Raw genomic sequence first — 27,480 nt, 5'->3', positions numbered from 1 at the left:
TTGCAACCCCTGAGGGGAAAAGCCGAAAGGAGAAGAAGAAGACTGTTCCTTTATGTTGTCCATTATTATCCTTGATGTTGTTGCTGCTGTCTATTTATTCGTGGATGTCTTGCTATCTTCTGTCTTCTACCAATCTCTCTATTTCTATTCATATTTATTTTTGACACTATAACCTAAATCATCAAAATTATTAGTGTGTCTCCTTAACCTGCAAACAGCACCTACTACAGGAATGAAGAATGAATAGCAGCTAAGATTCCGTTAGGACATGTGATGCACCGTCAGATGAAATTTTAAAACGTTGAAGTTTTCATGGCTGCAAAAATATTAAATACAAGACAGCAGTTTGGGCAGTAACATAGAGGATTAACCTCACTGAACATTCTGAAGATTCCCTAATATATTAAGGTCACCTGTGATTTAACTTCTGTGTCACTTCTGAAGTTGTCTCATAATTTACATTACCTGCTCCACTGCTGAATTTGTCCAGCAGTTTCCAGGTTGTAATTTGAGCAGTCTGTAATGAAAAAAAGACATTTGAATTAATGTTATGATCACTGAAAATTAAAAATAAACTCTTTTGATCTGTATTTTTCTCAACTTTGCAAAATATACAAGTCTGGTTAGATAGATATTTATGTTTAGAATAAGACTTGAATCTTTGCTTCTCCCCACATCTCCCTCTATTCTGAGGGGAAAGCAAAAATAGTTTTACACCACATCCTGTTCTTTTTCTTTCAGCTACTCTCCTCAGGGATCACCACAGCAAATCAACATCCTCCATCTAACCTGATTTGCTATGTCCTCTTCTTACACACCAACATACAAAACTGTCCTCTTTCACTACACCGATAAATCACCTCTTTAGTCCAACTCCGGGCCTACTGCCTGGCAGTTCCAACCTCAGCATTTATCTACCAATATATTCACTATCCCTTCTCTGTACATGTCGAAAACCATCTCAGTCTGGCATCTGACCTTATCTCAAAACATCCAGCATGTGCTGTCTCTCAGATAGACTAACTCCTGATTCTATTCATCCACATCACTCCAAAGAGAATTTGAAAATCTTCATCCAGGCTCCCTCTGGCTCTGCTTCCTGTCTTTTCCTCAATGCAACTTCCTGTAAACCATACAACAAGGTCTGGTCTATTTTTCTCTCCAATTCTCTCATTTTGGCTGATACTCATTTATCATGCATTACCAATGACACTCCTCACCAGCTGTTCCAGCCTGCTTGAATGTGTTTCATCACCTTTACTGATCAACTTTATTGATACGTTGGGAGACTTCTATAGGGATATTGTGGGTAAGTACTTAAAATCCTCCGTGTTCATCTCCACTCCCTGTAGCCTCACTGTTCCACGTGGTTTCCCATCATCCACACACATGTATTCTGTCTTGCTGTGCCAAACCTTCAGTCCTCTCCTTTCAAGAGTATACCTGGTCCCTGCTTTCACTTTAGAACACAATGTAAACATAATGGTCCATGGAGATTCCTTCCGGCCTACCTGACACACATTTCCCCTCCAAGAACTCCTCCTTCAAGATAACTCATACTCCTCTTGTCAATAACATGATAGTACAACAAGTGTCAAGCAACTCTCTGGCTTTTCTGGTCATCATCCAATTCCCTACTCTCAGTCCTAAACACTTGCCTTTCCTCTTCTCTCTACTTCTGATCATGCCATTGGTACCCTGTAGGTTATTGGCACCAATGGCGGTTTGTTGTTAACCTAGGATCTGACTGATCCAGTCGCGAGGAGAGTTGTAGGTTAGATTTACATATTCGGTTATGGCCCCAGTTTTATGCCAGATGCTGTTCCCGTTGCAATGCTCTGCATTTATCCAGGCTTGGGAGTGGCAACAGCGAGAGGTGGGAATCATGGCCGGCTGCATCATCTCCCCCTGGCCTTCACCTTGGCCATGGAGGTCATCATACGGGCTTCGTGGTGGGTGGTTGGCAGACAGCGAATAAGACCTGGACTGAGGCTGCCACCAGTCAGAGCCTACATGGATGACCTCAAAACACTCACCACAACCATGACTTGTACAGTATGCTGCTAGGTAAGCTCCAAGATAACATCTAGGTGGCGCGCATGAAGATCAAGCCGAGCAAGTCCAGAAGCATTTCCATTGTGAAGGGGAAACTGTTAGACCACCGCTTCTACATTGGCAAGGAACCCATTCCAATGGTCTCTGAGAAGCCTGTGAAGAGCCTTGGTTGTTGGTATGATGCCTCTCTCAAGGATAAAGAGCAAATAGAGCAACTCAGGAAGGAGTTTGCCAGCGGCCTGGAGAACATTGACAGAACCCTGCTTCAGGGCAAGCTAAAGCTCTAGTGCGTGCAGTATGGCCTACTCCCATGCCTCCTGTGGCCACTAACCCTATATGAAGTTCCGCTCTCAAAGGTAGAAAAGCTGGAGAGACTGGTCAACTCAAATGCAAGGAAGCGGCTTGGCCTTCCCAGGTGCTTCAGCAGCATTGGGCTCCATAGCAAAGCGATGCTACACCTGCCCATTTCCAGTCTGGCAGAGGAGTACAAGTGTGCCAAAGTCAGATTGGAGATGATGCTATTGGATTTGAGTGACCCATTCGTTGCCCAAGCGCCTCCCATCCTGGCAACTGGGAGGAAGTGGACCCCGCTGGCTGCAACTGAACAGGCAAAGGCAGCCCTCAGACATCAGAACATCGTGAGCCGAGTTCAGGAGGGGAGGAGTGGACTTGGGCTTGGGGCCAGTGCACCAGTCTGGAGCAAAGCCAATCCAGCCCAAAGACACAAGCTGGTGGTCCAGGAAGTTCACCCCGAAGAGGAAGCAGGGAGGCGCGCACAAGCTGTGTCACAGGCGAAGCAAGGGCAGTGGGAGGGAGTCGAGAAGCGGAAGATCTCCTGGAAAGATCTGTGGGAGATGGAGGGCTTCAGGGCGAGCTTTACCATCAGGGCGGCCTATGATGCCTGCCTTCTCCTGCAAATCTAAACCAGTGGTATGGCGAAGACCCTACATGCCCTCTATGCTCAAGTCCAGCAACGCTGAAGCACATCTTAGTGGGATGCAAGACCAGCCTCACCCAAGGCCGTTATACCTGGCAGCACAACCAAGCACTAAAATGTCTTGCAGCAGTGCTGGGAACTCACCTGACAAGCATGAATGCCCTTCTTCCCCCGTCATCCTGTTGGCATGAAACTCCATACGTGCTGGAGGCGCAAGCCAGCCTCGCCCCGTGAGAACTGACCTTGGGCAACTCGGCAGTGCACGGGACTGGAAGCTGCTGGCAGACCTGGACAAGAAACTTAGCTTCCCAGCTGAGATCGCAGCCACCAACCTGTGACCAGACCTCGTTCTGTGGTCATCGTCACTCAGGCTTGTTCACATCATAGAGCTTACGGTGCCCTGGGAGGGTGCAGTGGAGGAGGCCTATAAACGGAAGAAGCAGAGATAAGCTGATCTCATTGTAGATGCTCAGCAACAAGGCTGGAAGCGAAGGTTCGTCCAGTGGAAGTAGGCTGCAGAGGTTTCATAGCCACCTTAACATCTCGGCTACTCAGAGAGATGGGAGTACAAGGACACAACCCACAGACAGGCAGTCAAGAACCTCTCCAGGGCTGCTGAGATCGGGAGCCAGTGGCTGTGGTTGAAAAGATCCAACTTGCGCCTTCAAGGGAGCTGATGGCATCTAGGGAGTGAACCTGGGATGCTGGTATTCACGGAGGGCGCTCACTTGACAACCCGAAGGAAGCCATCGCTCACTTGAACCCCACAGAGTCTCATCGCTGCCCTAGGTATGCTTTTATCAAGGGATATCAACACATAGTCCTACACAACAGATCTATCATAAATGAAAACAGCATCCAATTTCCTTCACACAATGAAAAGTTCAGATCACATCACATTACCTGAAAATACAAGGACCCTACTTTGTATGAAAAAAATATTATTTTTTAAACAAACTCCTCCGTTAGGACAAAAAAATTTCTCATTTAAAACAGGGTCCCTCTGAACACTGAAGCTCCTGTCAGACAACTGGCAGCTAAGTTGAGTGAGCATATGGATCAATACATGAGAAGAGCATAGAAAGGAATTGTCAACAGTACCAGAGGAGCCTAACACCAGATACTGGTTGACAGGGCAGTCACCTAGAACTGGACAGGAAGACCAGAAGTACCAACCTATGCACTGCCTGGGTTGATTACCGGAAGACTAGATATATAGGATGTACTATCATAACATTTAGACTGAATAACTGTGGACAGATGGTGTGCAGAAGACAGAAGATGATCACTACTCAGAGGTTTAATCATCTGAAAGCAAAATATTAGTTATTCAGTTATTACGTCAGGGTCCCACTGGCAAATGGCAACCATGATGTGGTAGCCACAGCCAAATATTTTCAAACGAGGCAGGTCCTTAACTCATTATTATCATTATTTCACATTATATACAAACATTTTATATAAATAAATATGCAATGTTTTTTCTGGCTTCTGTGAAATTGACTTCTGCTCACAAAACAGAGGGATATTTGAGTTGTTTTTTTTTGTTTGTTTTTTTGTTTTTTTTCCAAAAATGACTTGAGGGGGCCAAGCATTGAGAGGTTGTTCCAGTGGAACACTTTTGAACTTGAATGAGTTTGTTACTTGTATCTCTGTATCCATTAGGCCCTCAAAGGCGGGCCGAATTAAACACAAAAAAAAGGTTTACTGGCTAGCTTCATTAGAACAGCTCTCATTGGTTTTCATCTCAAATGTCTGTTTTCCCTATTTCTAAGGTATGCTTTTTTGGTTCGCTTTTTGCACATTGTATTCCAATGAGTTCTTGTGATTGAGTTCTTATTTATCTTACTGTTGTGCGTTCAACACCATAACCCCACAACAGCTGATCACCAAACTACAACAGCTTGGCTCAATACCTCCCTCTGAAGCTGGCTGCTAAAAATCATCTCAGAGAGGCCACAAGCCGTATGAGTCGGCACCAACATCTCAAGCAGCAACACACTCAGGACAGGGGTCCCTCAGGGCTGTGGTGAATCCCCTGCTTTTCACCCTGCTGATGACGACTGCAAACCTACCTACAGCACCAATCACATGGTAAAGTTTGCAGACAACACAACTCTGGTGGGTCTCATTGCCAAGGACAATGAGACACACTACAGGAAGGGGGTCCATCTTCTAACCACGTGGTACAGAGACAGCAACCTCCTGCTGAACACCAGCAAGACCAAAGAGATTGTTGTTGACTTCCAGAGAGACCATACCAAGCATCCCCCCACTGACCATCAATAGAACAGCACCAAATTCCTGGCGGACTTCCAGGAGAATCTCTACTGGAACACAAACACTGCGTTACAAGAAGGCGGTCCACAGTGTTGCCTCTACTTCCTTTGCGAACTCAAGCAAGCAAAAGCCCCTAGACTCATCATGCACACCTTATACCAGGGCACCATCAAGCGCTTCCTGACCAGCTGTATCACTGTGTGGGATGGGAGCTGCACGGACTACAACAGGAAAGCTCTGCAGGGCATCGTGAACACAGCTGGAATTATCATTGGTGGTCTACTCCGCTCCCTGAAAGACCTACACACCACCTGCCTCACCCGTAAAGCGTCCTCAATTGTGAGCGAGGCCAGCCACCCCGCACACAAGCCTGTTCAGCCTCCTGCCTTCAGGGAGAAGGTACCAGAACCTCTAGGCCCGCTCCACCAGATTCACCAACAGCTTTATACACTAGGTTGTCAGGATGCTGAACTCTCTCCCCACTTTCCCACTCCCTACATTCTGGCTCACCCCAAGATGCTGAACTCTGTGGCTCTGTGGCTACTCTTTCGGATCATCAAATATCAGTCTGTATCTGCCTGCACTTTGTACTTTATACCTCATAGTTTGATGTTTACTGTTACTAAATAACAGTGCACTTCACTGCTAATTTGCACTTGATTGGTATTATTAGTATTGTATTGTTAACTTCATGACACTGTGGAATTACAAGAAAAGGGTTCTCGATTCCTCTGCATGTCCAATACATACAAAGAAATTTACAATAATGCTGACTTTGTCAGGGTCTGACACAGCTGGATCAAATTGGCAATCTGCACCAGCTGCCGCTAATTACCCGACCCCATAAAGAGCAGCGGCATGCGCTGCTCGGGGCCGGGGAATTCACAAGGGATCAAGAAGGCTCAAAGGTAGGATCGACGGGAGGTACCAGGGCTGAAGGATTGTGGGGCCCGACCTATGACCCTGCCTTCCCGAGACGCCCTGCCTGCAACGCTGCCTGGGACCCAGTCTAGTGAGACCCAGCCTTGTGCAACTCTGTCTCGGGGCCAGGGAATTGCCAGCGACACCCTGCCAGCCCACCTAAATAAGAGCCTAACCCTGATTTCAGCCTGGGTGATGTGGTTCCCAGCCTGATCCCGCCCTGCGCCCTGTGACAGACTTTGAACTTTGCTGCTCATCTAATTCTCTCTGTGCTTTCCTTTCTGTTCCTAACACCCATTTAAAACAAGATTTTATTGCTGTCAGGTTTCCGTCTTGCAGATTTATAAAGTTTGATGGCCACAGATAAGAAAGACATTCACAAATACTGTATGTTGATCACTCTGAGTTGTGTGTCGAAAGCCAATGATAGAGTTAATATAGCGAAGCCTTCCCTTTATCCTTCAACATGTTGTCATAAGTGTTTCAACACACAGAGACAAAGACGGAAGATAGACAATGTTAAATGGCAAAGTTTAATCCCCCAGCAAACATTCTCTTCAATAAGGTGACAGAGTGGCTGTTTTTGAAACAATTCTTTGAGCAGAACAGGATTACAGTGTAACCAGGACGAAAGACATTTGCAAGTGAGCTGCCTACTTTATACAATGGGCAATGAAGGGGAAAACATTTATGAGTCATACACGTACGCTGAGTGCGGACACTGCAATTACTTTCCTGTTTCAGTGGGGAACTTCGATGACCACTTCTTTCTGCGCAGGAATATTATCCACGGATGGGCATGTTTTCACCAGCAAGTCCACCAGCGCAGGGATCTGAGTGCTTTATCCAAGCCCTGTACGATCTATCAAAGCGCTACAAGTTTTTTGCAACCAGAGAGGAGATTATGTGAGACTGTACTGTCATCGGGATACTGGACAGCTGCAGCTGGTGGTGCATACAATTCAGACCATCAGACAATTGGACGAGATCACAGCATAAGTGAGTCTGCTTTGAGGCACAGTTGGATCAGTACATGAGGTTTCAATCGAAAAATGCATGCTGGAAACCACAGATGAAAAGTGCCCTACAGAGAAACCTATTTGCCATATCTGTCACAAAATGGGGCACTGGGCTACAGTATGTCGCTTTAACAGATCAGTGAATGAGGTGACAGAGACTGAGGACAGAGCAGACTTGATATTTCCTAGGCTCAGTGCATGATGCTAATGAAACGAGTAAACAGTGGACTATGCAGCTACAGGTGGATTCCAGCTGGATAGCATTCATAGTATTGTTTTCCTTTTCTTATGTTTGTTATCTCCAAAAAAATCCATCCATCGTCTGCCACCACCCACCCTCTGACTGAGGGCCAAGGTGGCAGGGCGCTTTGGCTGGTTGCCACCACCACCACCGCTGCTGCCAGCCCGAGCCACCTCATCTTCCTCATCGTTGCTGCTGCTGCCAGAGATGGAGAGGGTGTGCAGGACAAAGATGGGCAACTGTGGTAAGGAGTCCCCTCCTCCCCTGCTCTTCGCCAGGGGAAGTCCAACTCCATGACCTCAATCTGGGGAGGCAAAGGAGGCAAAGGATCCCCAGCTGCTGCAGCGCGGACACAAACAGACCAGTCCTGTTTGTCTCAAGCACAAATCAAGCACCTTCACCCCATCTGCCCAGTTCCGTAGTTGGCACCAAAACAAATTGTCAGTGCCAGCATGACGTGGGTGCTCACACATGCAAGAGTGCCCACACCCTGCAGCAGCAAATGTAGGGAACATCCATGACCGTCAGTCAGGTCACACTGACCCCCGTCCAGACAAAGGATAATTTTGCACCAGAGCTGGACGGGTGTGCATGCCAATCAACAGGCTAAACCTGTAGACAAAACTTTTCTTTCACAGGGCCTTCTGAGAGGGGGGCAAGGGACTATACTTGATAAGTTATAAGCATTTTGTGTGCTGAAGAGTTGTGATTATAACTTGCTAAAGTTTGAGTTTATCTACAGAACTGTTGCAGTTACAGGATAAATATTTAGAGGGTGAATGTGTTTACTAGAGTAGCAACGCTCCAAAATTGCTGAGGATATGTTTTTTTGTTTTCAAGACAGGTCTATTTGGCACATTTTCCCAGTTAAGTGGTGGGCGATTAATTTTTACAAGGGGCCATATGAGAAATCTGAATGGTGTTGGAGATCCGACACAATGAAAACTTAAGTCTGCTCAATACTGATTCTGTTCCATTATAAAAGGCAGTAAATTACATATTTTGATTAACTACTGGTGGTTATCAGGATAATAAGCTTATTCTGTAAATATTTATTTAAACATATGATGTAGATCAAACAGGAAAATACTCCTTTAATAACAAAGAGTCTCCCCCTCCTTTCAGCTTTTCCCCTCAGGAGAAATTTTAACCTGCTTGAACCCATCCCTCCACTTATTTTCCACACTCTCTGCTGTTCTCAACTGTTGACCCCAAGTACCTGAAAACCTCTAATTTTTTGATCTCAACTCCCTGTAGCCTCACTGTTCCAATCAGGGTTCCTCTTAGTCACACACATATACATTGTCTTGCTGCAACAGAACTTCCTTCCTTTCCTTTCCAGCGCATACCTCCACCTCTCTAGATTTTCCTTGCTCTCACTACAGATCACAATTTCATCTGCAAACATCATGGTCCATGGAGATTCCTGTCAAACCTCATCAGTCAGCCTGTCCATCACCACTCTAAAAAGGGGCTCAGAGCTGATCCTTGATTGAGTTCCTCCTGCATCTTGAACTTCTGTTATTCCCCACAGCACACAACACCACTGTCTCACAGCTAGCATACATGTCCTGTGCCAATCTAACATACTTTTGCTCTAGACTGCTCTCAGTCTAGTTTCCACTACTCTTTCCCATAACTTCATTCTATGGCTTATCATGTTTATCCCTCTATAGTTGCCGCAATTCTGCAATCCTCCTTGTCCTTAAAAATGGGCACCATCATATTTCGTCCCCATTCTTCAGGCATTTTCTCATTCTCTAAGGTCCTATTGAATAATCAAATCACACACTCTACTGCTGCCTGCCCCAAGTCTCCACAGGTATATCATCAGGACCAACTGCCTTTCCACTCTTCATCCTCTTCAATGCCTTCCACACTTCACTTTTACTAATCTCTGCTACTTTGTGGTCTACAATAGCCAGCTCTTATAACCTTGCCTCTCTTTAATTTTCCCCATTCATCAGCTCTTCAAAGTTCTCTTTCCATCTTCCAAACACTCCTCTAGCATCTGTCAATACAACCCGGACCTGTTGTACATCCTTTCCTTCATTATCTCTCTGTTTCACCAACTTGTATAGAACATTCTCTTCCCCCTTACTGCTCAACAGAGCATACAGGTCACCGTAACCGCTGTCTCTGTATATACTCCTGCACTTCCACATTCCACCACCAAGTCCTCTTATCTACTCTCCTTCCAGACACTACACCACAGTGGTGTTACACTTCACTATAGCCATTTCCATCCTTTTTGAAAACTCTACCACCATCTGTTCCTCTGCATTCATATCCTTTATACCAAATCTGCCCATCACTTCTTCATCTCCTCAATGTCCTGCACCAATATGACTATTGAAGTGCGCACCAATTATCACTCTCTCATCTCTGGGGATATTCAGCATCACTTCATCTAACTAATTCCAGAACTTTTCTTCAAACTAACATCCCTGTGGGCATAGCCACCAACAACATAAACAGTAAAGACAAAAAAATTCATTACATCAGTGTTCTCAGAAGGCTTAACATATTGACCTTCATAAAAACTAAAAATGTGTTTTGTAGTTTGCTAAAGATATGCAATTGATCAACTCTACAAAAAGCAGAAAGTGCTTCTGTTTTTTTTCTCTGTTTTTTTTACTCATTCGTCCATGGAGTAGGAGGCTGGAGGGGGGGTACTGTCACGATTCCTCGGTGCCCCGGGCCAGCTGCACAGTAATCACTGCGGTTATCCTCCACACCTGGAGGCCACGCCGCACCAGAGGGGAATCGGCTAATCAAGCCTGAGTATTTAAGGTGGACCCAAGGTTTCAGGGATCGTCCAGTCTCGTTCGAAAATGCTTGAATAAACCAACCTGAAATTCTATGTACCTGTGTCTGTCCTCCTGGGGGAACCCATAACACTCTTCAACCCTCCATGTTACAGTGCATCACAAGAGATGGGTGGTCTCAAATGCATGCTTTTCTCTGGACATATTAGTGCTGCAGGGTCAGACTCTTTAATATATTCTGTGTTCGAAAATGTATTACTTTGTTGGTTTTGCAGTTTAGCTAACAAAGCATCTGACTACATTGTGTGTTCTTCATCAGACAATTCTTTGGTATTATCTCTACCCCCATGTTTGGTCACATAATGACTATTCAAATTGTAATATTTATTTGCTGCTCTCACAGTATATGAGAGGCAGTAAGGAGGGGGAGAGGGTGGAGTAGGTGATGGTCAATGGTAGGCAGCAAAGCTGTTGATGGGGATATCAGCAGCGGATGCAGGGGCCATGAAATAAAATTTGTTAAAGAACAGATTAAGTTCATTGGCCCATCCCCTGCTTCATTCAACTCCTCTACTGCCCTCTGATACTTAAGCCAGTGATGGTCCTCAAACCCCTCCAGACCTCTCTGGTGATGTTCTGCTGTAGTTATATCTTCATCTTTAACTGGACTATGGTGGAGTGGACATCACGTGCCAAGGATGGGTTAACAAATGGAGGAACATAATCACGTGTGATTCACATGTGAATCACAGAGTCCCCATCACATGTGAGAACTCCCGTGGCAGATAATACAGACGGAGGCCAAAAGCTAACGGTTCAATGTCTGGGTTACAGATACACTCTGGAGGAGCAGGATTGAACCCCTTGTTCACTTGAATGGCAAGTCCCCTTCCTTTTCACATACTGCTCCCAAAGCTGTCTGTTAGCTCAGACAGTCTAGAAGCCATCCATGGAGACATCATTATTGAGAGTGTCCTGGTGCAGCCATGTATCCGTAAAACACATTTGACGGCACTCCCAGTATTCCGTCTGACTCCTGGCTAATGTTGTTAGCTCCTCCATTATGTTAGCAGGCAACCTCACTTTGCCCATGGTGATGGAGCAGACACAGCTTATATATCCTTTTCTCCATTAGCCTCTGTTGTCCCCTCCTTGTTGCTCTCCTCTGCTGATTCTTCTGTGTTCTTCTCCAGATCTCCTCAAGAATGTCAGCAGATCTGGTCACAATATCAGCCAGCTTCAGGACAATCAGCTGATCCCTCATGTAAACAAAGCAGCGATGTGGTTGTAGAGCCCGCCAGAGTAAAAAAGTGCATTTGCGCCGAATAACAAGAAAAAAACTCACTCCACCAACATTTCAGAGCGGTAACAGCTTAAACAAGTTAGTGAACAAAATGAACAAACCAGTTAAAAGGGTGATAAAAAACAAGAAAAAGTGAGAAAACGAGCAGGTGCAACTGCAAATGGCTCCATGCACGGGGCGCATGTCTATTAGTGATGGAAAGACAGGTATACGAGACAGTGGGGAGACAAGCAATGTTATATGGTTTAGAAACAGTGGTATTGAAGAAAAGAAAGGGAGCAGAGTTGGAGGTAGTAGAGATGATGATGTTTGGGTTTTCTTTGGGCGTGACGAGGACTGATTAGATCAGGAATGAGTCAATCAGAGGCACAATGTCTCCAACTTCATCCTTGCTTTCATGTTGCTTCACAAGGCAACAGAGTCCAGTTTAGGCCCAGAATACAACCTGCCCCTCTGAGTGAAATAAATAGCCAGTGTAGCTTTCCCAATTAATAAGTTTTAAAGTTGCCTTTTAAATTAGTTGTCTTTGTATATTTGACACTGTGGTGTTTCGAGCGATGAACGATGGCGGAGGCGTTGCAGGAATTTTAACGTTTATTGAAACACCAACACATTACAAACTGGAACTTGAACATCCGGGATCATCTATATACTCCCGGCTTAATCACGCCCCTCGACCCCAAGTCCCATGGGGTGAGAGACCACACCCCTTTGTGTCCGCCACAACACTGCAAATAAAATCGGGATACAGAGAAAGTGATGCCAAAGAGATTAAAAACATCCATTAGGAGTCTAAAAAAAATCAGCGAGTCTCTTAAATCCAGTAAAACCATGAAATACATTTTCACACAGCTCACAGAAAGGACACTTTTTTAAATTGGAAACACGTTTGTTGCAATAGTGCCCTGCACAGGAGGAGTCCCTTTTCTTTTGCAGACAGTTTCTGTTCCACAGTTCCACAGCTTCTTCCTACCATCCGGTTACATTGAATCCCTAGCAGAGAGCCTATCGCCTTAGCATTAATGTCAATGTTCAAGCTGTATCCTCCAGCTGTTTTGAAATCACAGTCTTTGTGCTGCACAGCGCTACCATCAGTTCCGGTGTGGAGCAGCAGCTCACGTCAAGACTGGCTCCACACACTAAGATTTTATGGTTTTAAGAACTACGGTAGAACCTCGGCTTATGAACACCCCTGATCACAAACAAATCAGCCTACAAACAGAGGTTTCAATCAAATTTGTAACTGAGCTGCAAACAAGCCTCATGCACGAACACTTACACAAACAGACTAATAAGCTGTAGGCATTGTGACGCTGTAGTGTGGAGACAGTTCTGCACAGTGCTCCATGTTGTTTACATTGTTCATCGTTGTGTCCTCCTGTTAGGTTTTATTTTTGTACTTTTTCAGTAAGTTAGTTCTCATTATGCGTCAGGGTTCAGCTAACAGAGGGCATGCGTTTGACGAGTGCACACCAGCCGCAGACTCAGCGATGGTGGCCCTCCTGCATGACAGCTGCAGTGAACATCGGCTAAAATATCCCAGTATAAATTCAATTTCTAAAGTCAAGTCTTACTTTCAGTAGACTCACTGGAGTAAAGTTAGGAGCACAACTCGACTGTCCTCTTTTTAATCAAGCCCAGTTCACTCAGCTCCTTCCCTGTGTCAAACAGCAGGAAGTGGATCTGTTTCCTCTGCCTCTGTTTCCTGTCCAACCAAAAGAAGCAGCTGGAGGGGGCTTCCATCTCTGCAATACGCTGGATACAGGACCTGACCAGTCTACCCTGTCCTTTTATGACCAGCAGGTTAGCCCAGGCCTCAGTGTGCCCTCAATTTTCAGTGGACTCACTCATTCATTCTCATTCCACAAAGTCAGTCCCTAGATCCTCGATTGATGGAGTGATGGCATGTGTGACATTTTGAGTGTGCTTTTGACACAGCAGTCTGATCAAACCTTCTCATGGTCCCATCATTGCTTAAATAGGTAAAATCATCTTTGTCTATAACCAATCCAGAAATAATTTAGCATGTCCTTAAACCTTTGATCATGTGTCAAAACCATATTGAAATGCTACTTTGCACTTGTAGGTGGGATTCTTCTGAGAAAGACCTTACCTAAAAGCAAGGTATGGTCATTTAAACCCACAGGTAAAACCTTGCAAGTTTAAGATTTTAAAATGTGTTCAATAAAATATGGGCAAGGGAGATTTTGCACTTGTATGCATGGGACAATGTGTGTTGTCTGCATCCCTCTCCTTTCATCCACCTGGCCTTGGAAAGGTATCAGCCACCTCAGAGTGTGCTGAGACGCTGATGATACTCTGTATGGTTATGATCTAAAAGTTTGTTCTATGTGCTATTAAAATCACCCCTAAGAAAATGTATTAACATGATCTGCAGTCTTGACTTCTCACCGGCTCTTTAAAAAAAAAAAAACACCTCTACACTTCTGTTAGGGACGTAGATATTGATTAAGACAATGGTAAAAGTTAGCCCAGAACTGAAGAAGCTTTTCAGATGAGGGGTGAACCACCTTGAATTGAAGGAAATCAAGTCCAGTTGCCAGGACAAGAAGAGGTCAAAAGTAGCTTTGACCACCAGGCACCTTCCCGGAACCACATGCTCCCCAAATTTGGTGTCCTCTCCCTTCATGACACCCGTCCACCCTACTGCCTTCATCACCTTGAGTGCCTGAACAACAGGTTTCATAAGTAAAAGTACTTTTCCTTGCCTCTGGGAATGTTAAGATTTAACATTCTGGTGTTAAAGTGGCCATGGAAGATGACTGGTTTTAAGAGCTGTACTAAAAACCAGGCAGTAAGAAATAGTGATGACGGGGCTCATGTCCAACACTAAATACACTCGGTGCACAGTTATTAGGCGAGATGTATTTTTGAGGATTAATTTGTTATTGTACAACAACCGTGCTCTTGGTCAATCCAAAAAGGTCAATCCAAAGTCCTTTAACCTAAACATTCTAATAAAAGTGATGTTTGACCATTATTAGCCAACTATTAGCATGCAGAATTATTATGCAACTAAAAGGTGAACGAACAAGTGAGATGGGCAAATCTGTTGAAATGAGAACAAACTCCATTTACAAATTGACATTTCTGAAGTGTTAGAAAAAGGTGACCAATATAGCCACCCTTCTTTCCGATAAGGGTCGCAAGCCTTACATTCATAGAGTCAGTCAGTTTCTTGATCTGGTCAGAATCAAATTTTTGTGCAGGTGCAACCATATCCTCTCAGACACTGTTCAGAGAGGTAGGGCATGTGATGGAGTGTTGTCTTGAATAAAAATCAGTCTTCTTGAAAGATGCAGACTTTCTTCCCGTACCACTGCTTGAAGAAAGGGTCTTCTAAAAATTGGCAGTTGGTCTCAGAGTTTATTCTGACTGTTTTCAACCCGAAACGTTCCAACAAGCTCATCTTTAACACCTGCCCATACCAGTACCCCAACTCGCTAGCATCGGAGTCGAAGTAACACTCTGTGTCTGTTGCTGATCCAACCACAGGCCCATCCGTCTGGTCTGTGAAGAGTCACTCTCATCTCATCAATCAACAAAACCTTTGAAAAATCTGTGTTCAGATATTTTTTGGCCCATTCTTGACATTTCAAATTATGTGTATTGTTCAGAGGTGCTTGGTTTTCAGCAATTCTTACCTTGACCATGTCTCTTAGAACTGAACATCTCGTACGCCTTGACAATCCAGGTAGGTTGCAGTTGTGGAATATGGCAGCACTGAAGGATAATAGGTTCTTGGTTGCTTCATGTTTGATACTTCTCAAATCTTCGGTTGTTAATTTGCATCTTTTCTTCAACACGTTTCTTGCAGCCCTTTTGACTATTTGCCTAAAAAAAATTGATGGTTCTGTGATAACACCCCAATATTTTGGATAGTTCAAGAGTGCCGCATCTCTCTGAAAGACATTTTACAGCTTTTGACTTTTCAGAGTCAGTGAAATCACTTTTTTTTTTTGCCCACTTTGCCTGAGAAAAAAAATCTGCCCAATAATTATGCACAGGGTGTTGATCTCCTTAGACCACACCCTCCCTTGTAACAGAAATACACATCACTTGATATGTATTAACCCCCCTGCAATCTTAACATTGTATTCGACCCAATCTTTGTACCCTAGTGGTGTACAGCCCACATGGAAACATAAACAAAAAAGAAGTATCACTTTTTCCAATTATGGGGTCTCTTTGGGAAAAGTCATAAAATTTCAAGTTGGAAACAAATGGGTTAAGGCGTTTTTTTCTACAGCTAAACATGGTAGTGGGTCACTTTTGACCCGCAAGACAACACAAGGGTTAAATCCAAAGCTTTCAAGTTATTACAGCTTGGAGTTGGAAATGATGGATGAAATGATATGGTCAAAATAATCACTTGCCTAAAAATTGTGCACACAGTCTATATCTGTCTTCTGACTTTGGATATTACTGTTTTTTTTAATCTGTACACTTCTTGGTCAGTGAAAACAGAAAACTGTTTTGTATTCAGCATAGTGCCTCACTGAATGATAAAAACAGGATAGGTCCAGAAAGAAGCGCTCTAATTCAACACCTTTCATGCATTTAGACTGCTGATGATAGCTCTTCAGCAGAGTCACAAGGGAAATGTTTTCCTGGCTGATCAATTATGTGTTTGGGAAGGATACATCTCTGAAGTTGGAACAGCAGTTTTCACTGTCACTGCTGTCTTCGCCCATGTGTGTCCCTGCCGCCTGATTGCCGGTCCTGATAACAGGCAGCACTAGCTTTCGATTGCTCCTCCTCTGTTTTGACTGTGAAGTCGTTGAAGTTTCTTGTTCCTTCTTCTCAGCTGTCAGTGTTTTGGTTAATCTGTTTGCTGTCTTTATTGGTGTCATAGGTCTCAGTCCCTCATTTTTCATTGACCTCTGTTACCTCTCCATCCTTACTCAGCTGGTTCTGATCAACATCCATCACCTTACTGCCACAGCCCTCCAAAACTCTCCACTCACCTCTCCCACTTTAGTGTCATTGCCTAAGGGCTATCTACATTCTGGCAGAGAAATAACTTTGTTGACACATCCGTGCAGAAGGCCGGTATCCGGGGCTTCTCAGGATGTCTGGAGCATGCCAATGTCATCTGGCACCATATTAAGACTGCCAAGATGAAACAAAGAAACCTTCATGTTTCTTATACCTAACCCATACTTTTAAGTTGGTCCCCCATGAGATCTTGTGGAGGACTTTTAACTACTTTGGTGAACCTGAACATGTCGAGGATCAGGTCAAGAGCTACTTCCAGGACTTCCAGTTTTGCATAACAGCTGAGAACAACACCACTGCCTGGCAGCACCTGGAAATTTGTACCATAGCAAGTTGTACCATTTACCCCCTAGCATTCGTCATGGCAATGGAGATAATCAAACAGGGTAGTGGGAATTGAGAGAACCACCAATGAATCCAGTGAAATCTTTTCTGTCCTCCGCTCAGCTTGGCAGGGGATCAAAAATATGACCTCAGTGAACACTGCTTCCCCCAGTCGTTCACCCATTCGAATCCCAGGAAGTAACACAACATCACTCCCCAACGACCTCAACTCCTCCGTCACCCGTTTTGAGAGTGCAACATGATCTCAGATAGACATCTTAGTCTCCACTCTCAAACCAGTCTGCCCCGCCCTGGTCTTCGACTCCGAGGAGGTAGTACTTAGGAAAACTAGGGTCTCTACAGCACCTGGTCCAGATGGGATCTGTGGACATGCCCTCAAGCACTGTGCCAAGCAGCTGGGGTGTTCCATCTCCTTTTTCATAAATCCCTGTCCTGCAGCACAGTGCTCCAGATGTATAAACACTAAACAGTGATTCCCATCACAAAAAAGGGGACTCCTAGGGTCCTGAACAACCTCAGGCCAGTGGCTCTTCCCTCTCTAGTGATGAAGGCCTTGGAGAGAATCATAAAATGAACCCCTGGTTGATTCTCTCCAATTTGCCTATAGGGCTACTGTGCACTGTTCTACTCTGGCCTCGCATGGGTTACCATTTGTGGCGTTTTGAGTGGATCTAGAATTGGTTAGTAATAATAACTAACAATTATCAGTCATGATTATTATCAATCAAAGTTCTTTGAATATCATTAACTCAATAATGATACCAACCCTTGCTCGGGGCACCACTAGCAAAGATGGAAAACAATAAATGGTGAGTGGAACACAGTCCCAAGAAATAGGTTTACCTAAAATATCAATATTTAACAATAATGATATTTTAGATTAACAAGGCGCAAGTCCAAGCACTGACCCTGTCACACAGTCTTGTCACAACATTCGCACACAAAATACCAAGAAACTCCCCTTTTGAGATATGATGAAGTTTATTTAACAATCTGAGATTCTGGTGTTGAGGGACTACATAAATGACGGCAGCCTCAGAAACCTATCAAAATGGCGGTCTGACTGCAGAACTACCAAACTGGCGGCGGTTGTAGTCTGAGGCTATGACCTGGTGCTGCCCCATGAACGGGGTCAGAAGGCACAAAGGAATGGATGAAACACCAATAGATAATTGTCTGTTTTTGTGGCTCCTGCCATGGGACCGGACTTTGTTATCCCGGTGTGTTCAGATCTCATTCAAGGAAAGATGTCACAATGGCCAGGAACTAATCAAGCAAGAATGGTTTATTCAAAGTCAGGAAATACACTTACGAGAATTCCAGGGCCAGTATGAATATCAACCCAAGAGGATCATTGACCCTCTCTAGACACCCACTGAGACACATCCAGTCAAATGTGTAGATGAGGAGGTTCTGGCCAGGGGGGCACACTCATCTTATTCCTTTGACCCAAAGGTCGGGTTTATTAGGTCTTGTTTTTCACACTCTTGGAATTTGGGCACTTGGGGTGTCGGGGCCTCGGGGGCCCGCACCCTGGACAAAGCTGTGGATGCGCATGAACGGTTACGCACGGGGGATGTAAGTGGAGAAGTATGAAGTAATGCAATCCTTGATGCATACAAAACATAGTGGGTGGAGCGAAAACCCCGCTGCCCTTCTTATTATTGTATGATCAATAGTGCAGGGGAAATTCTCAACCCGGCCCCCTGGCCTGGGCAGCCATCACATGATATGGGACTTATACAGTGAGGTAAACATAATGTACTACAATCGTGGCTTGGGATTTTAGCATGTCCTGTGTAAAAATTATGTGAAGGTGTGTTTGTGTTAAGAAAAAAAAGGAAAGGAGAGAGTTAGACGAGCAGAAAGTTAAAAAGGTAATAATAGTAATGCAATGGGAATAAAGTGATTACCAAAGGCATGACAGGAAAAGAGCAGTTACAATCCAACCACAAAACTGATCAATAACCCATGCTTGCCCAGATGCTAATACAAGGCTCTTGTAATAAGCTGATCAGGGATGTGATGTGATGTTCCAGGATGGAAGGGCCGGTTATGATGGCGATTGCGTCAGACCTGCAATGGATTTGTGGACGTCGACGAGTGAAGTGTCTTCTGGGTGCACCACTGGGGACAAGAGGCGGCTGGCGATCTGGAGACACGGTTGGCTCACAGAGATCTTTGGGTGTAGTCTGCAGGTCTGGTAGCCGGAATGTCGAGCTTATGACCATGGTCCGGATCAGCGGGAAAAATTGTCCATGTACAGCCACCTCTTGTGAACTCGAGAGTAGCTGTTACAGCATAGATGTTAGAGGCGAAAGGCATTGACAGTGATACAGAGCAGGTTCCTCTGCATCCTCCTCTTAGACAACTCCACTAATGAGTCCAATTCAACTCCCAGGATGGAGCCAGACGTCCTCATGAGTTTATTAAAAGTCTATTTGTGTGGGCTGCTTTCAGCCTTCTGCCCCAGCACGCCACAGCATAGAAGATGACACTGGACACCACCATGTGATACAACAACTGCAGCATGGCTCTGCAGACGTTGAAAGACCTGAGTCTCCTGAGAAAAAACAGGCGTCCCTGACCTTTCTTGTGCACAGCATCTGTATTTTTAGTCCAGTCTAGTTTATTGTCTATATGGCTGCCCAGGTACTTTTACTCGTCTACAACATCCACCTCATTGATGTTGTTGGGATTTGGACAGGTCCTCCGTTTCCTTAAGTCCACCACCAACTCCTTCATCTCCATTCTGTTGAGTTGCAGGTGGTTTAGTCCACACTAGTCCAAAAATCTGTCCTCCACACTCCTGTGCTCAGCCTCCTACCCTCTGCTGTTACAGCCCACAATGGCAATCTTCTGAGAACTTCTGCAGGTGGCAGGACTGTGAGCAGAAGCTGATGTCAGAGATGTGAACAGAAAGAGTCAGGACCGTTCCCTGTGGTGCCCCTGTGCTGCCCACAATCGTGTCATTGTTCTGCAGCCTCACATACAATGGGCAGCCTGTGAAGTTGTCAGTAATCCAGGCTACTAGTGGAGCATCCACCTGCATGTCTAGCAGCTTACTCCTGAGTAAGTCTGGTCTAATGGTGTTCAAAGTACTGGAAAAGTCAAAGAACATAACTCTCAACATGCTGCCTGCCTCCTCAAGCTGGGGGTAAGCTCTGTTCAGCGGGAAGATGATGGCAACTGAGCAAAGGTGCCTCAGGACAAACCGCTCCAGTGACTTTATGCCGTGCAATGTCAAGGTCACTGGTCTGTCATCACTGTGTGTGTTAGGGTAATTTTTCCTTGGCACACTGTTGAATCCTGTCTCATTCTATCTATGCATTCTGTGTCTGCAATGGGAGAAGATAATTAGGCTTAAGTCAGTATGAGTTGGAAAGGACCTATCTTGCCCACTGTGTACAGTCTGAGATACCCTCAAGCACATCTTGGTTGGCTGCAGAACCAGCCTCACTCAAGGTGGGTATACATGGAGACACAACAAATTACTCCGGTGTCTAGTCAAAAAGCTATAGCGCAAAAGGGTGTCCATTAACACCCAACCACTTGCCAATCAGGATATGTGCCAGCACTGATGAGCAATTTTCTGGGAGTAGGACAAATGGAGGAGCAGCTCCTAAACCCAAGATCTGGGCTCTCTGAATGTAGCTAGGGAATGGCAGATTGAACCTTACCTAGTCTCAAGGGTCATCTTACCCCCAATATCACAACAACAACATTGTGACCACATCCTTTGGTCTGAATCCCGCCAACTTGCTTACATCATGAGCTGATGGTGCTGTGGAAGGACGCCATTGATGAAGCCTTTGAACTGGAGAAGCTGTGGTATGCTGACTTATCTTCTAAGGAAGCTCCTGCCTGGATCCTCTCCTTCATTCTTCATATCGCCTTGTATTGGTTCTTTCAATCTTCCACTGCCTGGCAACCATGGCTCAAGACCTCACCATTAGAAGCAATGCAATCACCAGGAAATGTAACTAGTCTTTCATTGAATCAAGCTCATTCACAATGTTTAACTTGAGATTGCCATCATGCTTACCATCCATCCCTCCATCCATCCATCCATCCATCCATCCATCCATCCATCCATCCATCCATCCATCTTCCCACGCTTATCTGTAGTCGGGTCGCGACTTACAATGGGCAGTGCGAACCAAGCTCCAACGCAATCATACAAGGAACCGGACAGCCCTATGATAGGGATTGGTACCCCATACTCCCAGAGCACCCCAAGATGATTGCCCACGAGACATGGTCGAATGCCTTCTCCAGATCCACTAAACACATGTAGACTGGTTGGGCAAACTCCCATGCCCCCCTCAAGGTCTGTGCCGAGGGTAATAGGGCTGGTCCACAGTTCCACGGCCAGGACACGGCACCAGCTTGGGCTTCTTCCCTGCCAGTGAGTAGTCATTCCATGTTCCAAGAGCCAGCTTCTGTGCCCAGCTTTAGCTACTGCTCGGCTCACAGTGCACCCAACCCCCTTGGCCCTTCCTGTGTGTGGTGAGCACAGAGGGACCCATGTCATTCCTTCAGGCGGTGCCAAGCTCCATGGGTGAAGGCCTGGCCACCAGGTGCTCACCACAGAGCCCTCGGCTCTAGGGGAGGGCCCTGGTGACCTGCGTCCGGGCAAGGGAAAACTGGGTCCTCCATCCACTAAAGTAACATTTTCATACTCAAATCTCACATCCACCTCATCAACTGCCATGTTTGATTGCAATCATCCTAAAAAAATGTAAAAATTAGAACATCTCTTCAAAAGAACTATCCTTTGTTATAGAAAAACACACAAGGACTCCTCCATTTTCTTACAAACAATCTTTGTTTGTGTGGAATAGAGAGAACTCCTCTGATGAATAGAGAGGGATGTATTTTGCAATCTCCCCTAAGCTCTGAGCTTATCTACAAGAACACACCACAACAAGTTTACACATGCAGACAAGGCGCATGTGGTATAAAAGATTTGTCAAGCCTCAATTCTATCATTATTATGATCAAACATGTAAATAACATTAGCCTTTTGCTGCCTTTGATGTGATCTGAGGTGAGTTAACGTTCAGATTAGTGACAAGTCCATTGTCATACGCTCCTGTTTAAGGGCTCATAAGTAGAAGCCTCTAAAGTCACATGGCTAATTTTCTTCATTTGAGACATTGATTAATGGTCAAGGCTTATGCCTTTATCATTTAAAGGTCTAGCAAACAAATGGTTTTATTTGATAGCCAGATTCAAAGAGAAATAATGTACTCTAATAGAGAGAGATTCAGAGAGGAGATTAAAGTGTTTTATAATTAAACTGTCATCACCACTAATTCATCAAGGGTCTTGTTGGAGGGACAAGAGCAGACAATACCCTTGACATCAAGGAAACCTGACAGTTAATATCGGTGGAAATCCATTAATTGATTTTAGAGACACCATTTGTTGTGACAAAGCAGATTTTCCATTCTTGGCCAAAAAATGCTCTGCTGCAGTCCCACCAATGTTGAAGTAGGGATTCCCAAATGAGAATTTTGATTTTGTTTATGTTTTGTTTTGGCCTCTCACCACCAAGGTTAAACTTTATATTGCACCGCTTCAACCCCTCCACACATTTTGATGAACATTCTAAACTTTTGAAATAGGTCAGTATCAACGATCTTTGAGGTTAGGAACAAATATTGGAAGCAAATCAGGCAAACTGACCGGGAGCAGTCATTCATAGTCTATATTATTTATTCTTTACACAGGGTCACACCGGTTCCTGAAGTCAAGAAAGCAACAGAAGTAAACACAATCAAGGCATGCACCACGTCAGTCAGGACATTATGACAGGTAAAGAAATTCACTCTCAAGAAGTAACCATTCCCCTGATCAACCCAAACAACAGCATTTCATTGGTTCTTAATATTCACCAAAAAAAAAAAAAAAAACGCATGGGCAGTCTGAGAGAGGAAAGGAGCTCAAACCAAAGCAGGAAATGTATCAGACCTACAATGCATGTATGTCTGGGCTCAAAAAAGAAACAAGAGTTCATCGCAAGTAAGATATGCTCTCAAACTGGAAAAATGACTGTTGAGTTAATTGCTGAAATAACTATATTTCTGACTCACGTGAAATGACAACATGAAAGCTATATTTCACTGTCAAACCCTTATGTAACTTTAGTAGCATTAAAGTTTAGATGATAAATACCTGTATATCAACCTTCCATTGATGCTTTACTATCATCATCTACCATAATGGATGTCAACCCAACAATTCTTATCAATTTGAATGAAAACACTGTAGACCAGGGGTGTCAAACATATGGCCCGCGGGCCGGAAGCGGCCCGCAAGGGGGTTCGACCGAGCCCGCAGGATAATTTGAAAGTGAAAAAATGCATAAAAGACAAGGATTTAATTTTTTTAATTAAATGCAATTCAAGAATTTTCCGCTAGGGGCGCACTATTTTGGTCAGAGTAGACGACAATCCGCATCACTGAGACGGACAATCAGCAGACGTTATCAATGTACCACCTGCTGCTTGTTATGACGTTGTTTCTACCCTGGTTTTACCTCCCCGCTACTCCCTCATTAGCCAAAATGTCGTTATCAAAACAGAGACAAGTAGTTAAAGAGTGTCGAATTTTCAAAGAAAATTTGACTCCGTCCTATTTATTTACGGAGACGCATGGGAAACCTTTGTGCATGGCGTGTTTGCAACAAGTTTCGGTATTTAAGGAATATTAACATACAGCGCCACTACGAGACTCATCACAGCAAAAAATATGACAGCTTGCAAAGACAACTGAGAAGAGATAAGATCAACGAATTGCTGGCGGGTCTGAGGAAACAGCGGTCCACTTTCACCCGTAGCCAAGAAATCAGTGACTCAGCTGCAAAAGCCAGCTAGCTAATTGTTAGCGAAAATGTGCAATTTAACGTTAGTCACCAGCTTCACGACAAACAAGCATGGTGGAATTCTACTGTTCATGCAACTCCATGCGTTTTCAGAATGTGTTGTATGTGTATTTATGTTTCATGTATGAAGTTTACACATTTACAGGACAGGTAAATACTTTCTTCCTTACACATTTGATAGCACTCTTTTTAGTTTGGAGGGTGAAGGCAGGGATTCAATTTAGATTTTATATGGACATGTGTAAATAGTTTGAAAATCTCTTTCTTTATATGTCTCGTTTAATCTTAAAGTGCATTACTATATTTTTCAATACCAATTACTTATTAAAGTTTTGTGCCTTTGCAAGATCAGTGGGATCGCATGATCACATGATTGCAATGCAAACATGTGAATGATAGAAGTAAATTGCACTTTTGTCAAGGGAAATATGAGGTGTTTCATGAAATGTTTTGTAAAAGGATTGTTCATTAAATTCCAAAATTTTCCTTATGTCCTTGTACTTCTTTCCACCAAAACAGAGGAAAGACATGATATTTTGGTTATTTATTGCTGAGTATGCATTATTTTAATGGTCCGGCCCACTTGACATCTACCTAGGCCGTATGTGGCCCGCGATGAGAAATTAGTTTGACACCCCTGCTGTAGACAGACCAACAATTGTATATACTAATGTTAATGTTAATGTTAATGTTAATGTTGATATTAATATTAATATTAATATTAATATTGAACTTATTAAAATAAACTATTGAGTTCAATGTGTTATTGATGTTCTAAATAATGTGCCTTATTTATTATTTGTGCAGAAATTTCTCACGCAAACCTAAGTTGTGTGAAGGAGTCACTGTGTAAAGTCAACTTCACAGCAAGTTGATTTTTTTGTTTTGTTTACCATTCTGTATTGCCTTGATATTGAATTGCACCTTATTATTTGAACCTTTCCTGATTGACAACATGTCTTTCCTTCTTGTCAGTTCTTCAATCAGCCCTGGTTTTACAAATGTACTGTAACTATGGGGAACTTGTTCGAGAAACCGTCTTATCATAGGAAACTTTTTATGAGAATGGCTTGATTCAAGGGTCTTGAAACTGAATATTAATGAGCTTTAAAAAGTTCCTGTCAATGAATCATGGAACACTTTGAATACCCACCAGAAATGCTTATTTTTACCCAAGGGTGGAAATAATTGATCTTGTGTGACTTTCTCGCCTATAAACCAAAAGGATGGCTAGTTCAAAAACTACAAGTACGACCAGAACATCTCATCTCTATATCAGTCCCATTTCACAGTCTGAATGATATTTTAGGCAGCATCTTGCCCCTCATGGGGACTGCTGTGCCTAGCCTCCAGCTGCTGCAAATGAGCAACAATGTTTTTGGAGCTTGAGTGCGTATAGGGGCTCATTGAAACAGTTAATGGAGAAATTGGTTTTGAAAGGGAAGCAGAGAAAACTTATGGTTAAAATCCAGCAGGGCTATGTTCTTCATCGAGTCTATTGATAATGTGAAGGTCAGCCAGAGTCCACGGGGAGTCAAAGTCAAAGTCAGCTTTATAGTCAATTTCTCCACATGTTCTAGACCTACAGGGGAATTGAGAAGATGTTTCTCACTACCCCACAGTGAGATGACATTATTAAAATAATAAAGTGCACATTAAACAGCAAAGTGCACAGTAAATATTAAACTATAAAACATGAAGTGCATGCAGATACAAAGGATGATGGAGAGCCAGCAGCATAAAAACTAAAATGTATTAATATATGTAATATGAATGTAGTGGGTAGCAGCAGAGGTTTCTGCTCACTTCAGTGCAAAAAATAGTCAGTAATTAATACCATAAAATAGCAGCATGATGATAGTGAGTGAGAAAATGCAGTGGATTTAAAGCCATAAAAAATAAAAAATAAATCCAAAATAAATAAATAAATAAACAAACAAACAAACAGAATATAACTATAATCTATGTATAAGTATTGTGTATTTGGGAGAATAGCGGCAGAAGTTTGAGTCTAGTTCAGTGCAAAGCAGTCAGTATATAGCAGTGGTGGGCCATCAGGGCCTGCAAGGCCTTCTCTTCTTCTTCTTCTTCTTCTTCTTTCGGCTTTTCTTTTCAGGGGTCGCCACAGCGAGTCAACTTTCTCCATCTAACCCTATTCTCTGTATCCTCCTCTCTCAAACCAACTACCTTCATATCCTCTCTCACTATGTTCATAAATCTTCTCTTTGGTCTTCCTCAAGACCTCTTGCCTGGCAGCTCCAATACCAGCATCCGTCTACCAATATATTCTCTATCCCTCCTCTATACATGACCGAACCATCTCAGTCTTGCTTCTCTAACCTTCTCTCCAAAACATCTAACATGTGCTGTTCCTCTGATGGACTCATTCCTGATCCTATCCATCCTGGTCACTCCTAAAGAGAACCTCAACATCTTCATCTCTGCAACCTCTAGTTCTGCCTGCTGTCTTTTGGTCATTGTAACAGCTTCTTGTCCATACATCATCGCTGGTCTCACCACTGTCTTGTACACCTTTCCTTTTATTCTGGCTGAAAAACTTCTATCACATAGTACCCCTGACACTTTTCTCCACCCATTCCAACCTGCTTGGACCCGTCCCTTCACCTCTTTTCCACACTCTCCGTTGCTCTGGACTGTTGACCCTAGGTACCTGAAATCCTCCAGCTTCTTGATCTCCACTCCCTGTAGCAATGCGCAATGCAATGCAACTCCCTCTGACCTTCTCTGTACTTTTCTATTAGCATTCTCAACGCAAATACTGCATCTGTAGTACTCTTCCTAGGCATGAAGCCATACTGCTGTTCACAAATGCTGACCTCTGCTCTCAGTCTAGTTTCCACTACTCTTTCCCATAACTTCATTGTATGGCTCATCGACTTTATCCCTCTATAGTTGCCACAATTCTGCACATCCCCTTTATTCTTAAAAATAGGCACCATCACACTTTGTCTCCATTCTTCAGGCATCTTCTCACTCTCTAAGATCCTGTTGAATAATCCAGTCAGAAAATCTACCGCTGCCTCTCCTAGACACTTCCACACCTCCACAGGTATATCATCACGACCAACTGCTTTTCCACTCTTCATCCTCTTCAATGCGTTCCTCACTTCACTTTTACTAATTTGTGCTACTTTGTGGTCTACAATAGTCCCCTCTTCTACCCTTGCCTCTCTTTCATTTTCCACATTTATCAGCTCTTCAAAGTACTCTTTCCATCCTCCCATCACTTTTCTAGCATCTGTCAATACATTTCCCTCTCTGTCCTTAATCACCCCGACCTGTTGTTCATCCTTTCCATCTTTATCTCTCTGTTTCGCCAACCTGTATAGATCATTCTCATCCTCCTTACTATCCAACCGAGCATACAAGTCATCGTACGCCCTTTGTTTTGCCTTTGCTACCTCTATCTTTACCTTTCGCCGCATCTCCCTGAACTCCTGTCTGTTCTCTTCAGTCCTCTCAGTATCCCACTTCTTTGCTAACCTCTTTCTCTGTATATACTCCTGCACTTTCTCATTCCACCACCAAGTCTCCTTATCTACTTTCCTTCCAGATGACACACCAAGTACTCTTCTACCTGTCTCCCTGATAACACTAGCTGTTGTTGTCCAGTCATCTGGAAGCTCACCCTGATCACCCAGACCCTTTCTCAACTCCTCCCTGAAAACCATGCAACACTCCT

Source organism: Fistularia commersonii, chromosome 1 (assembly GCF_037954325.1).
Source record: "Fistularia commersonii isolate RoL2024-O1a breed Wild chromosome 1, RoL_Fcom_v1.0, whole genome shotgun sequence".
In the NCBI taxonomy this organism is placed as follows: Eukaryota; Metazoa; Chordata; class Actinopteri; order Syngnathiformes; family Fistulariidae; genus Fistularia; species Fistularia commersonii.
The sequence above is the reverse complement of the archived record's forward strand: the minus strand, read 5'-3'. Positions refer to the sequence as shown.